Genomic DNA, 15,748 nt, shown 5'->3' on the forward strand with positions numbered 1-15,748 from the left:
GTATGATATAGTTGGGATTACGGAGACATGGCTGCAGGCTGACCAGAGATGGGAAACGAACATCCAGGAGTATTTGAAATAAAAACAAAAAATGCTGGAAATACTCAGCAGGTCTGGCAGCATCTGTGGAGAGAGAAGTTAACGTTTCAGGTCAGTGACCCTTCTTCAGAACTGGCAAATATTGGAAATGTAAAAGGTAATAAGCAAGTAAAGTATGGGTGCGGCAAGAGATAACAAGGAGAAGGTGGAAATAGGACAAAGTCACAGAATTGCTGACCAGTAGGTCATGGAGCAAAGATATGTAAATGGTGCGTTGAAAGACAAAGCATTCGTACAGAAAGGGTGTCAACGGACTGAAAATTGAACAGCTGAAAGTACAAACATGAAAAAAATAGTGGGTAAGCAAATTGATCAAACTAATGTGCGGCAGATGAAGTATAATGTGAATAAATGTGATGTTATCCACTTTGGTGGCAAAAGCAGGAAGGCAGATTATTATCTGAATGCCTATAAACTGAGAGAGGAGAATATCCAACGAGACCTGCATGTTCTCGTACGCCAGTCGCTAAACGTAAGCATGCAGGTGTGACAGGTGTAAAAAAAAAGGCAAACGTTATGTTGGCCTTCATTGCGATAGGATTCGAGTACAGGAGCAGGAATGTCTTGCTGCAATTATACAGGGCCTTGGTGAGGCCACACCTGGAATACTGTGTAGTTTTGGTCGCCTTATCTGAGGTTGGATGTTCTTGCTCTCGAGGGAGTGCAACGAAGTTGTACCAGACTGAATTTTGGGATGGCCAGACTGACGTATGAGAGATTGAATTGGTTAGGATTATATTCGCTGGAGTTCAGAAAGCTGAAGGGGTGGCGGTGGGGGGTGGGGTGGTGGGGTGGTGGGGTGGGGGCGGGTTGTGTGTGTGTGGGGGCGGGGAGGGGGATCTCATAGAAACCTATAAATTTCTAACAGGCCTTGACATGGTAGATGCAGGAAGGATGTTCCCGATGGTGGGGGAGTCCAGAACCAGTGGTCATAGACTAAGGATACGGGGTAAACCATTGGTCAGTGACTCTCAGTTTCGGTTCACTCATCTCCTGACCTCATTACAGCCTTGGTTCAAACATGGACAAAAGAACTGAACTCAAGAGGTGAGGTGAGAGTGACTGCCCTTGACATCAAGGCAGCAATTGACCGAGTATGGCATCAAGGAGCCCTAGCAAAACTGAGGTCAACGGAAATCAGGGGGAAGCCCTCCACTGGCTTGGAGTCATACCTGGTGCAAAGGAAGATGGTTGTGGTTGTTGGAGGTCAATCATCTGAGCTCCAGGACATCACTGCAGGAGTTCCTCAGGGTAGTGTCCTAGACCCAACCATCTTCAACTGCTTTATCAATGGCCTTCCGTCAATCATAAGGTCAGAAGTGGGGATGTTGGCGGATGATTGCATAATGTTCAGCACCATTCGTGACTCCTCAGATACTGAAGCAGTCCGTGTAGAAACGCAGCAAGACCTGGATAATATCCAGGCTTGGGCTGATAAGTGGCAAGTAACATTCGTGCCACACAAGTGCCAGACAATGTCCATCTCCAACAAGAGAGAATCTAACCATCTCCCCTTGACATTCAACAGCATTACCATCGCAGAATCCCCCACTATCAACATCCTAGGGGTTACCATTGACCAGAAACTGAACTGGAGTAGCCATATAAATACCATGGCTACAAGAGCAGGTCAGAGGCTAGGAATCCTGATTCGAGTAACTCAGTTTCTGACTCCCATAAGCCTGCCCACCATCTACAAGGCATAAGTCAGGAGTGTGATGGAATACTCCCCACTTGCCTGGATGGGTGCAGCTCCAACAACACTCAAGAAGCTCGACACCATCCAGGACAAAGCAGCCCACTTTATTGGCACCCCATCTACAAACATTCACTCCCTCCACCACCGACGCACAGTGGCAGCAGTGTGTACCACCTACAAGATGCTCTGCAGCAATGCAGCAAGGCTCCTTAGACAGCACCTTCCAAACCCGCGACGTCTACCAACTAGAAGGACAAGGGCAGCAAATACATGGGAACACCACCACCTGCAAGTTCCCCTCCAAGTCACACACCATCCTGACTTGGAACTATATCGCTGCTCCTTCACTGTCGCGAGGTCAAAATCCTTGAACTCCCTTCCTCACAGCACTGTGGGTATACCGACACCAAATGAACTGCAGCAGTTCAGGAAGGCAGCTCACCACCACCTTCTCAAGGGCAATTAGGGATGGGCAATAAATGCTGGCCTGGCCAGCGTCACCCACATCCCATGAATGAATTATAAAAAATTCAGGACTGAGATGAAGAGACGTTTCTTCACCCAGAAAGTGGTGAACCTGTGGAATTCGCTCCCACAGAAAGCAGTTGAGGTCAAAACATTGTATGTTTTCAAGCTCTTGGGCTCAAAGGGATCGATGGATATGGGGGAAAAGCGGAAACAGATTAGTGAGTTGGATGATCAGCCATGATCAGAATGAATGGCGGACCAGGCTCGAAGGGCCGAATGGCCTACTCCTGCTCCTATCTTCTATTCTTCCATTTTTAAAGGAAGATGGTTGTGTTGTTGGGCGTCAATCATCTCAGCTCCTGGACATAATTGCAGGAGTTCCTCAGATCTTGTCCTGGATCCAATCAACTTCAGATGCTTCATCAATGACCGTCCCTCCATCACAAGGTCAGACGTGGGGATGCTCGCTGATGATTGCACTATGGTTGGTACCATTCTCGACTCCTCAGACACTGAAGCAGTCCATATGCATATGCAGCAAGGCCTGGACTACAGTCAAGCTTGGACTGATAAACGGCAAGTTACAGTCACACCTCACAATTGCTGGACAATTTCATCCCCAACAAGAGAAATTCTAAACATCTCCCCTTGAAGTTCAACGGCATTATCTTTGCTGAATCCTCCACCATCAACATCCTGGGGATTTGCCTTGCCCATCCCTAATTTCCCTTGAGTAGGTGGTGGTGAGCTGCCTTCTTGAACCGCTGCAGTCCATGTGGTGGCGGTGTATGGACAGTGCTGTTAGGGAGGGAGTTCCAGGATTTTGATCCAATATCAGTAAAGGAACGGTGATATATTTCCAAGTCAGGATGGTGTGGGGCTTGGAGGGGAACTAGCAGATAGTGATATTCCCACTCATCTGCTGTCCTTGCCCTTCCAGGTGGCAGAGGTCACGCGTTTGCAAAGCGCTGTCGAATTGCAAAGTGCTGTTGAAGGAGTTGTGGTGAGTTGCTGCAGTGTATCTTGTAGATGATACACACTGCTGCCATTGTGCTTTGGTGGCAAAGGGAGTGAATGTTTATGGTGGCGGATGGGCTGCCAATCAAGTGGGCTGCTTTGTCCCGGATGGAGTTGAGCTTCCTGAGTGCAGCTCCAATATCATTCAAGTAAGTGGAGAGTATTCCATCGCACTCCTGACTTGTGTCTTGTAGATGGCGGACAGGCTTTGGGGTGTCAGGTGTTGGGTTAATCGCTGCAGAATTCCCAGCCTCGGACCCGCTGTTGTAGACACAGTATGTCTGTGGCTGATTCAGTTCTGTTTCTGGTCAATGGCATCCCCCAAAATTGTTGATAGTCGGGGTTTCAGCGATCATAATTCCATTGAATTGGGGTTCCATTCCCAAAGCGGTCATAATTTGTGTTATATTGGTGACCAATGGTGCGCCACAGGGATCGGTGCTGGGACCCTTGCTGTTTCTTATATCAGCAGAAAAGCTGCTCAGGTGGAAAGTCCAAAATAAAAGCATCACATGTTCGAAAGATTCAGCAGATCAGGCAGCTTTTGTCGAGAAATCCTCTTCACTAAAAAAGATCTTTCTCAAACAATTGTGTTAGACTATCGCAGCTGCTTCAGTGGGACTGTGAATGTATAATGGTGAATACTCTGTGTTGTGGTCACAGCTACTCCAAATCCAGATAGAGCTTGCTTTATGTCTTAAACCGGCTGCTGCACCAACTAATGGAATGCAGCAAATAACCAATCCTTACTTCTTGAAAATGAATTTCTTCTTGATGGAGAAAAAAAACTACTGTCTCCTTTTACAGCATTTCACTTACACATGCCTGTGCTTCACGTTCCAACATTCAAACCCGCCCCTTCTCTCAGATTATTCCTTCCACTATTAACACTGACTTGTTTCCATTTCAGTTCACTGTGGCTTAGCAGACTGTAACATTCACTTTCACGGTCTTAAAGCCGTTAACATTGCTCAGTTACCACCGCTGTTTCGAGGCTGCACACGTTCCATTCACACCAATGTTCATTTGGACCTTGAACTGAGTGTTTAGAATTAGAATTAGAATTAGAATATTACAGCGCAGTACAGGCCCTTCGGCCCTCGATATTGCGCCGATCATCTGACCTACACTATTCCATTTACATCCATATGTCTATCCAATGACCACTTAAATGCCCTTAAAGTTGGCGAGTCTACTACTGTTGCAGGCAGGGCGTTCCACGCCCCTACTACTCTCTGCGTAAAGAAACTACCTCTGACATCTGTCCTATATCTTTCACCCCTCAACTTAAAGCTATGTCCCCTCGTGTTTGCCATCCTCATCCGAGGAAAAAGACTCTCACTATCCACCCTATCTAACCCTCTGATTATCTTGTATGTCTCTATTAAGTCACCTCTCCTCCTCCTTCTCTCTAACGAAAACAACCCCAAGTCCCTCAGCCTTTCCTCGTAATACCTTCCTTCCATACCAGGCAACATCCTAGTAAATCTCCTCTGCACCCTTTCCAAAGCTTCGACATCCTTCCTATAATGCGGTGACCAGAACTGCATGCAATACTCCAGGTGCGGCCTCACCAGAGTTTTGTACAGCTGCATCATGACCCCGTGGCTCTGAAACTCGATCCCCCTACTAATAAAGGCTAACACAACATATGCCTTCTTAACAGCCCTATTAACCTGGGTAGCAACTTTCAGGGATTTATGTACCTGGATACCAAGATCTCTCTGCTCATCTACACTACCAAGAATCTTCCCATTAGCCCAGTACTCTGCATTGCTGTTACTCCTTCCAAAGTGAATCACCTCACACTTCTCCGCATTAAACTCCATTTGCCATCTCTCAGCCCAGCTCTGCAGCCTATCTATGTCCCTCTGTACCCTACAACACCCTTCGACACTATCCACAACTCCACCGACCTTCGTGTCATCCGCAAATTTACTAACCCACCCTTCTACACCCTCATCCAGGTCGTTTATAAAAATGACAAACAGCAGTGGCCCCAAAACAGAACCTTGCGGTACACCACTAGTAACTAAACTCCAGGATGTCTATCCAATTAATGGAGAAAGAAACTGGAACACACTATCTGAAGGGGTGGTAGTGGCAGGAACACTCACAACATTTAATAAATATTTAGATGAGCACTTGAAACGCCATAGCATACAAGGCTGCGGGCCAAGTGCTCGAAATGGGATTAGAATAGATGGGTGCTTGATAGCTGGCACAGATACGATGGGCCGAAGGGCCTATTCCTGTGCTGTGCAGCTGTATATCTCTAAAGTTGATGAGGGTAGCGGTAATGTGAGTGATGTTGTGGAGATGGACTTTAAAAAGCATTTGGTGAAATACCACATAATCAACTTGTTAGAAAAATTAAAGTGATGGAATTAAAGGACCAGTGACAGCGCGGATACAGAATTTTCTGAGGTGCAGAAAACAGAGAATAGCGAGAAGAGAAGAGGACTGATTTCCAGGGTGATGGGGAAAAGCTGGATTGTGGGATTAAACTGACTGATCTTTCAAAGAGCTGGTGCAGGCTCGGTGGATCGAGAGGATTCCTTCTGTGTTGTAAACAACACTGATTCCATCATGGGAATTTTAACATACACTGGGAGATGCAACTCAACACAAGGCTCAAAGGCAATGATTCCCCAGAATATGTCTCATTTAAGCAATTGTCTAATGCATTGTACCAATGATTTAATTAGAAGAGCCAGCAGCAGCTGAGCTGTGATGGCCGAGTGGTTAAGGTGTTGGACTCGAAATCTAATGGGGAATTTCCCTGCGCAGGTTCAAACCCTGCTCACAGCGGCTTTGTGTCATTTTTCTTGAGTTGACTGCTCACTTTGCTGGTTGGAAATGTTCAAATGTCTCAGTATCAATCAGAGATCGTGGATTTGTCATCAACTGAACAAAAGGCAAAAAATGTGTGAGAAATAAACAAACAAATCAGCCTATTGAAGGTGAAGAAATGGGAAAAGCAGCTAATATTGAAAGGCGTGGGTGAGCTTCACTGGTGTTCGAGTGGTGTGGGCTCAATGCATTCACTCTCGCATTCTGGGTTTGATTCCTGGTCAGAAAGTAATCAGTCTTTTTTACTGTTATGACAACTCTCACAAACGTGACTGACATTAAAAAGAAACAGCAAATGGTTCGCAACTCGGCGGTCATAGAGTTATACAGCAGAAAAACAGGCCCTTCGGCCAATCGTGTCTGTGCCGGTCACAAAGAACCTAATTATTCTAATCCCATTTTTCAGCACTTGGCCTGCAGCCTTGTATTCTCTGCCGTTTCAAGTGCTCATCGAAATACTTGGTAAATGTTGTGAGGGTTCCTGCCTCCACCAACCCTTCAGGCAGTGTGGTCCAAATTCCAAACACCCTCTGAGTGAACTTCTTCCCTCAAATCCACTCTAAACTTCCTGCCCCCTACCTTAAATCTATGCCCCCTGGTTATTGACACCTCCGCTAAGGAAAAGGTTTCTTCCTGTCGAACCTATCAATGCCCCTCTAATTTTCTATACCTCAATCGTGTCCCCCCTCAGCCTTCTCTACTCTAAGGAAAATAACCAGAGCCATTTCAGTCTCTCTTCATAACTGAAATGCTCCAGGTCAGGCAACATCATTGTGAATCGCCTCTGCACCCTCTCCAGGGCAATCACATCCCTCCTATAAGGTGCTGCCCAGAGTACTGTGCACAGTACTCCAGCTGTGGCCTAACTAGCATTTTATACAGCTCCATCATAACCTCCCTGCTCTTATATTCTGTGCCTTGGCTAATAAAGGCAATTATCCCATATGCCTGCCTAACCACCTCATCTGCCAGTGCTGCTGCTTTCAGTGGTCTATAGACAAGTACACCAAGGTCCCCCAGACCTTCTGTACTTCCTAGGGTCCTACCATCCATTGTATATTCCCTTGCCTTGTTAGTCCTCCAAAATGCATCACCTCACACTTCTCAGGATTAAATTCCATTTGCCACTGCTCCACCCATCTTACCAGCCCCTCTATATCGTCCTGTAATCTAAGGCTTTCCTCCTCACTATTTACGACACCACCAATTTTCGTGTCATCTGCGAATTTACTGATCATACCTCCTATATTCACGTCTAAATCATTAATGTACACTACAAACAGCAAGGGTCCCAGCAGTGATCCCTGCGCTACACCATTGGTCACAGGCTTCCACTCACACAAACAACCCATGACGACCACCCTCTGCCTCCTGCCACTAAGTCAATTTTTGATCCACTTTGCCAAAGTTCCCTGGATCCCATGGGCCCTTACCTTCTTAACCAATCTCCCATGCGGGACTTTATCAAAAGACTTACTAAAGTCTATTTGACTACATCAACTGGTTTACCCTCATCTACACATCTAGCCACCACCTCAAAGAATTCAATCAAGTTAGTTAGACACGATCCCTCCCTGACAAAGACATGTTAACTGTCCCTAATTAATCCCTGCCTCTCCAAGTGGAGATTAATCCAGTCCCTCAGAATTTCTTCCAATAGTTGCCCAACCACTGATGTTAGACTGTCATTACTTGGTTTATCCCTGGAACCCGTCTTGAAGAAAGTTACCATATTCGCTGTCCTCCAATCCTCTGGTACGTCTCCTGTGGCCAGATAGGATCTGAAAATTTGTGTCAAAGCCCCTCTGATCACCTCCCTTGCCTCACATCATAGCCTGGGATACATCGCACCTGGGCCTGGGGATTTATCAAATTTTAAGCACGCTAAAACAGGTAATGATTCCTCCCTTTCAATGTTAATGTGTTCAAGTACATCACAATCTCCCTCACTGATATCTACACCCACATCGTCCTTCTCCATAGTGAACACAGATGAAAAGTAATCTTTTAAAACCTCACCTATAACCTCCAGCTCCACACACAGAATGCCACTTTGGCCCCTAATGGACCCCTGTTTCGCCTGTAGATTCTATACCCTGGAATATTGAGTTGCCAGTCCTGCCCCTCCCTCAATCATGTCTCTGTGATATCAATAATATCATAATCCAATGTGATAATCTTCACCCTCAATTCATCTGCCTTACTGGTAAGATTCCTTTCATTAAAATAGATGCAATCCAGTCTTGCATTTTTCACTTGTGCCTTGACAATATTTGCTCTGCATTCCACAGTGACTCAGTTTTTCTTTTATATTTGGCTGTGCATCACCCCCTACTGTACCTCCACTTTGTTTCCCATCCCCCTGCCAAATTATGTTAGCACCCTGCAACCCTACTCACCCCGCCCCCGCACCCACCACCCCACCCCAGCCCCGCACCCCCAACAGCACTACCAAACCTCTCAGCAAGATTGTGGTCCCGTTCCAGTTCATGTGCAACCCACGCAACCTGCACGCCAGAAACAGACCCAGTGATCCCTCCTGCACCATCTCCTCAGCCACGCATTCATCTGCTCTATCCTCCTATTCCTATACTCACTCGCATGTGGCACCAGGAGTAATCCAGAGAATACACCGTTTGAGATCCTGCTTTCAATCTTCTACCTAGCTCCCTAAATTCCTGTTGCAGGACCTCATCCCTCTTTCTGCCTATGTCGGTGTGTACCACGACCTCTGAATGTTCACCCTCCCCCTTCAGAATGTCCTGCAGCTGCTCCATGACATACTTGACCAGAGCACCAGGGAGGCAACATACCATCCTGGAGACCGTTTCCCACCACAGAAACGCCTATCTGTACACCTCACGATAGAATCCCCTATCACTATAGCTCTTCCACTCTTTTTCCTGCCCTGCTGTGCAGCTGAGCCACCTGCAGCATCTGTGGAGAGAGCGAAACACAATTAAAGGTCCAGGTCGGTGACTGTGCAGCAGAGCTGAAGAAGTCAGAGATGTAACTGGTCGCTAACAGTTATAGAGACAGAGCTTGGGATGGAAAGGGGAACATGTTAGAACACAGAGTGATGAACTGATGAAAGTGAGGAAGAGGCCAGGAAAATATGGGTGGCAGGCAATGGGGCAGATATTTCTGCCTGCTGCTCAACCTGCACAAATATCATTCCTGATCAACCAATCACAACTGCTCTGTCAACGAATCATGCTGGACCGAATGGCCTCCATCTGTACTGTACCTTTCTGCAATTGAATGTTCCTTAACAGCACTGCTGCTGCCTTCACAGTCATTCTACCATCTTACAACCCATTCGAGCCAAATACACATTGAAAACCAGTGAGAAATTATGCAGAGTTTGAAATATAAGCAAGGGGTAAAAGATTGGAAGGAGAGTGTGACTGGGGATAATTGCTAATGGGAACAACTCTTACACATTCCAGTATTCAGTATCTGGAAGAAGCAGGAATATGAGATCACAGTGCTTGTTTATCCCATTATCTGCAACGCCCATTGTTTCCCAATGTCCTCCATCTTTCATTCCCATTCCTGGCTTTCCAGGGAAATCTGGGTTTCATGAATTCGATGTGTTCACATCAGGCATCTAACTCACCTGGGAGCTGGAGGAACAGAGAGAGCTGGAGAAAAAGCAATGATAGAAGAAGGAGATCCCACATGAAACTGGCAGAATTTGATGTGTGTCAGTTGTTTCTATTTATGTATGACGGCAGTGTGCTGCTTTGTACATTGATGAGGTTGGTTCATCTTGGAAATTGAAAATTGTACATCTGCAGCTTTGTGGACATGTCAACACATTCTGTGCTGTCATTGCCTGAACAAGGCTTTTGTGTTTCAGGTAAACATTTGATTGTTTTAATGAGAAACTAAACTGTGATGAAAGTGGCCTGAAGTGAAGAAATAGCAAATATAGCATGGAGCAGCTAACTTGTAGTGAATTCTGGTAGATTCCCTGGTGGTCTTGTGGTTGGAATTCAATGCTTTCTACATCGCAGACATGGTTATATTCCCAGTCAAGGAATGAAACACGGTCAGGAAATGAATTTTTCTTGCTGCTGTATGAACTGACACAAAAAATGCATTCCTTGCTGAATAAAAACGTAATAAAGCTCATTAGGAATAATATTTGTTCTTCTGTTCTCTTTGTTCTTTTGTTCTCTTTTGCACCACCTCACTTTATTTGCTTAAAATCTATTACATTGCTAACCTTTGCCCGTTCTGGTGAAATGTCGCTGACCTTTCACATTCACTCTGCCACGCTCTCCATGCATGCGGCCAGACTTGCTGAATATTTCCAGCACGTTTTGTTTTTATTTCAGATTTCCAGCATCTGCAGTATTTTGCTTTTATATTAGAGTTGTTACGACAGGCGTACTTCTTTTAGTCTTCATGAATTTTAACAAGTTCCAACATGGAAGACTGGCAGATATGAAGCAATGTCACTGAGCAGCACGAACAGAAATCGGTATTACATTCGATTAAAATCACAATTATCTATCACTGTGCAGTGTGAGGGCACTTCATGATGAAACGATCACTGCTTCAGAAAATTCTTGAAGAGAGCATGGTGCAGAAGGCCATTCAAGAGGTGCGAGCAAAAAGGCAAGTGGTAGTTATCGGGGATTCTATAATGAGGGGGATAGATAGTATCCTTTGCAATCCTGATCAGGAGTCCCGCATGGTGTGTTGCCTGCCCGGTGCCAGGTTGCTGGACATCTCTGACCGGCTTGAAAGGATATTGGAGCGGGAGGGGGAGGATCCAGTTGTTGTGGTCCACGTTGGGACTAACAACATAGGCAAGGCTAGGATGGAGGACCTGTTTGGGGATTATAAAGCACTGGGAACGAAATTAAGGAACAGGTCCTCGAGGGTCATAATCTCCAGATTACTGCCCGAGCCACGTGCAAATGCCTGTAAAAATGGTACGGCAATTATCATGGGGGATTTTAATCTGCATGTAGATTGGACGAACCAGCTCAGTCAGGGTAGCCTTGAGGAGGAGTTCATTAAGTGTATCCGTGATAGTTTTCTTGAACAGTATGTAAGGGAACCGAAGAGGGAGCAAGCTATCCTAGATCTAGTCCTGTGTAATGAGACAGGAATAATTAATGACCTCATAGTTAGGGATCCTCTTGGTAGGAGTGATCACAGTGTGGTTGAATTTAGAATACAGATGGAGAGTGTGAAGATAAAATCCAATACCAGGGTCCTGCACTTGAACAAGGGGGACTACAATAGAATGAGGGAGGACTTGGCTAAAGTAGACTGGAAACAAAGATTTTATGGTAGGACAGTTGACGAGCAGTGGAGGACTTTCAAAGCAATTTTTCAAAGTGCTCAGCAAAAGCATATTCCAGTGAAAAGGAAGGACTGGAAGATAAGGGGTAATCTGCCATGGGTGTCTAAGGAAATAAGGGAGGCTATCAAATTGAAAGAGAAGGCATACAAAGTGGCCAAAAACAGCATGAAACTAGAAGATTGGGAAAACTTTAAAGGTCAACAGAAAGCCACAAAAATAGCTATAAAGAAAAGTAAGATAGAACATGAGAAAAAACTAGCACAGAATATAAAGACAGATAGCAAAAGTTTCTACAAATATATAAAACGAAAAAGAGTGGCTAAAGTAAACGTTGTTCCTTTAGAGGATGAGAAGGGGAATTTAGTTATGGGATATGATGAAATGGCCGAGGCATTGAACAGGTATTTTGCATCAGTCTTCACAGTGGAGGACATTAATAACATGCCAGCAATTGACAAAGAGACGAACGAAGGTGAGGACCTGGAAACAATCATTATTACGGAAGAGGTAGCGTTGCGCAAGCGAATGGAGCTGAGGAATGATAAGTCTCCTGGCCCTGATGGAATGCATCCCAGGGTACTAAAAGAGATGGCGGGAGAAAGAGCAGATGCACTGGCGGTAATTTTCCAAAATTCACTGGACTCTGGGGTAGTCCCAGCAGATTGGAAAACAGCAGATGTGATGCCACTGTTTAAAAAGGGAGGTAGACAAAAGATGGGGAATTATAGACCGGTTAGCTTAACCTCTGTAGTGGGGAAGATGCTTGAGTCTATTATCAAGGAAGAAATAGCAGGGCATTTCGATAGAAATTGTCCCATTGGGCAGACGCAGCATGGGTTCATGAAGGGCAGGTCATGCTTGACAAATCTTTTGGAATTCGATGATGACATTAGGAGCAAGGTGGACAATGGGGACCCAGTGGATGTGGTGTACCTAGATTTCCAAAAGGCCTTCGACAAGGTGCCGCACAAGAGGCTGCTGCATAATATAAGGATGCATGGCGTTAGGGGTAAAGTATTAGCATGGATAGAGGATTGGTTGACGAACAGGAAGCAGAGAGTGGGGATAAAAGAGTGCTATTTTGGTTGGCAATCAGTCACTAGTGGTGTGCCTCAGGGATCAGTGTTGGGACCGCAATTATTTACAATTTATATAGATGATTTGGAGTTGGGGACCACGTGTAGGTTGTCAAAGTTTGCAGACGACACTAAGATGAGTGGCAGAGCAAAGTGTGCAGATGACTGTGAAACTTTGCAGAGGAACATAGATACATTGAGTGAGTGGGCAAAGGTCTGGCAGATGGAATACAATGTTAATAAATGTGAAGTCATTCATTTCGGTAGGAGTAACAGTAAAAAGGATTATTACTTGAATGGAAAAAGTTGCAGCATGCTGCTATGCAGAGGGACCTGGGTGTCCTTGTGCATGAATCGCAGAAGGTTGGTCTGTAGGTACAGCAAGTAATTAGGAAGGCAAATAGAATTTTGTCCTTCATTGCTAAAGGGATTGAGTTTAAAAGCAGAGAGGTTATGTTGCAGCTGTATAAGGTACTGGTGAGGCCGCACCTGGAGTACTGTGTGGAGTTTTGGTCTCCTTACTTGAGAAAGGATATACTGGCACTGGAGAGGGTGCAGAGGAGGTTCACTAGGTTGATTCTGGAGTTGAGGGGGTTGCCTTATGAGGAGAGACTGAGTAGATTGGGATTATATTCATTGGAATTCAGAAGAATGAGGGGGGAATCTTACAGAAACATATAAAATTATGAAGGGAATAGATAAGATATAAGAAGAAGTTCCAGAGATGTAGAGGAAAGGATAGTGAAGATGATTCTCGACAGGAGCGAGAGTAACAGGGTAGTTGTTATGGGGGACCTTAAATTTCCAAATATTGACTGGAAATACTATAGTTCGAGTACTTTAGATGGGTCAGTTATTGTCCAGTGTGTGCAGGAGGGTTTTCTGACACAGTATGTAGACAGGCCAACCAGGGGCGATGCCACATTGGATTTGGTACTGGGTAATGAACCCGGCCAGGTGTGAGATTTAGATGTAGGTGAGCACTTTGGTGATAGTGATCACAATTCGGTTAGGTTTACCTTAGCGATGGGCAGGGTCAGGTATATACCGCAGGGCAAGAATTATAGCTGGGGGAAAGGAAATTATGATGCGATTAGGCAAGATTTAGGATGCATAGGATGGGGAAGGAAACTGCAGGGATGGGAACAATCGAAATGTGGAGCTTATTCAAGGAGCAGCTACTGCGTGTCCTTGATAAGTATGTACCTGTCAGGCAGGGAGGAAGTTGTCGAGCGAGGGAACCATGGTTTACTAAAGAAGTTGAAGCGCTTGTCAAGAGGAAGAAGAAGGCTTATGTTAGGATGAGACGTGAAGGCTCAGTTAGGGCGCTTGAGAGTTACAAGCTAGCCAGGAAGGATCTAAAGGGAGAGCTAAGAAGAGCAAGCAGAGGACACGAGAAGTCATTGGCGGATAGGATCAGGGAAAACCCTAAGGCTTTCTATAGGTATATCAGGAATAAAAGAATGACTAGAGTTAGATTAGGGCCAATCAAGGATAGTAGTGGGAAGTTGTGTGTGGAATCAGAGGAGATAGGGTAAGTGTTAAATGAATATTTTTCGTCAGTATTTACAGTAGAGAAAGAAAATGTTGTCGAGGAGAATACTGAGATTCAGACTACTAGGCTAGATGGGATTGAGGTTCACAAGGAGGAGGTGTTAGCAATTTTGGAAAGTGTGAAAATAGATAAGTCCCCTGGGCCAGATGGGATTTATCCTAGGATTCTCTGGGAAGCTAGGGAGGAGATTGTAGAGCCTTTGTCCTTGATCTTTATGTCATAATTGTCGACGAGAATAGTGCCGGAAGACTGGAGGATAGCAAATGTTGTCCCCTTGTTCAAGAAGGGGAGCAGAGACAGCCCTGGTAATTATAGACCTGTGAGCCTTACTTCGGTTGTGGGTAAAATTTTGGAAAAGGTTATAAGAGACAGGATTTATAATCATCTTGAAAAGAATAAGTTCATTAGCGATAGTCAGCACGGTTTTGTGACGGGTAGGTCGTGCCTCACAAACCTTATTGAGTTTTTCGAGAAGGTGACCAAACAGGTGGATGAGGGTAAAGCAGTGGATGTGGTGTATATGGATTTCAGTAAGGCGTTTGATAAGGTTCCCCACGGTAGGCAATTGCAGAAAATACGGAAGTATGGGGTTGAAGGTGATTTAGAGCTTTGGATCAGAAATTGGCTAGCTGAAAGAAGACAGAGGGTGGTGGTTGATGGCAAATGTTCATCCTGGAGTTTAGTTACTAGTGGTGTACCGCAAGGATCTGTTTTGGGGCCACTGCTGTTTGTCATTTTTATAAATGACCTGGAAGAGGGTGTAGAAGGGTGGGTTAGTAAATTTGCGGATGACACTAAGGTCGGTGGAGTTGTGGATAGTGCCGAAGGATGTTGTAGGGTATAGAGGGACATAGATAGGCTGCAGAGCTGGGCTGAGAGATGGCAAATGGAGTTTAATGCGGGAAAGTGTGAGGTGATTCACTTTGGAAGGAGTAACAGGAATGCAGAGTACTGGGCTAATGGGAAGATTCTTGGTAGTGTAGATGAACAGAGAGATTTTGGTGTCCAGGTACATAAATCCCTGAAGGTTGCTACCCAGGTTAATAGGGCTGTTAAGAAGGCATATGGTGTGTTATCTTTTATTAGTGGGGGGATCGAGTTTCGGAGCCACGAGGTCATGCTGCAGCTTGACAAAACTCTGGTGAGACTTCACCTGGAGTATTGCGTGCAGTTCTGGTCACCGCATTATAGGAAGGATGTGGAAGCTTTGGAAAGGGTGCAGAGGAGATTTACTAGGATGTTGCCTGGTATGGAGGGAAGGTCTTACGAGGAAAGGCTGAGGGACTTGAGGTTGTTTTCGTTGGAGAGAAGGAGGAGGAGAGGTGACTTAATAGAGACATATAAGATAATAAGTGGGTTAGTTAGGGTGGATAGTGAGAGTCTTTTTCCTCGGATGGTGATGGCAAACACGAGGGGACATAGCTTTAAGTTGAGGGGTGATAGATATAGGACAGATGTTAGAGGTAGTTTCTTTACTCAGAGAGTAGTAGGGGCGTGGAACGCCCTCCCTGCAACACGCCAACTTTAAGGGCATTTAAGTGGTCATTGGAATGACATATGGATGAAAATGAAATAGTGTAGGTCAGATGGTTTCACAGGTCGGCGCAACATCAAGGGCCGAAGGGCCAGCACTGCGCTGTAATGTTCTCAAAAAAAAG

General features: G+C 45.3%; 1 non-coding gene across 1 annotated transcript; it reads left to right on the forward strand.

The window, feature by feature from the left end:
- The first annotated feature begins 6,010 nt into the window (after positions 1-6,010).
- On the forward strand, positions 6,011-6,094 carry trnas-cga (transfer RNA serine (anticodon CGA)). The gene has a single exon. It is a non-coding gene; the product is annotated as a tRNA-Ser (tRNA).
- The last annotated feature ends 9,654 nt before the right edge of the window (positions 6,095-15,748 follow it).

Source organism: Heterodontus francisci, chromosome 34 (genome assembly GCF_036365525.1).
Source record: "Heterodontus francisci isolate sHetFra1 chromosome 34, sHetFra1.hap1, whole genome shotgun sequence".
Classification (NCBI taxonomy): Eukaryota; Metazoa; Chordata; class Chondrichthyes; order Heterodontiformes; family Heterodontidae; genus Heterodontus; species Heterodontus francisci.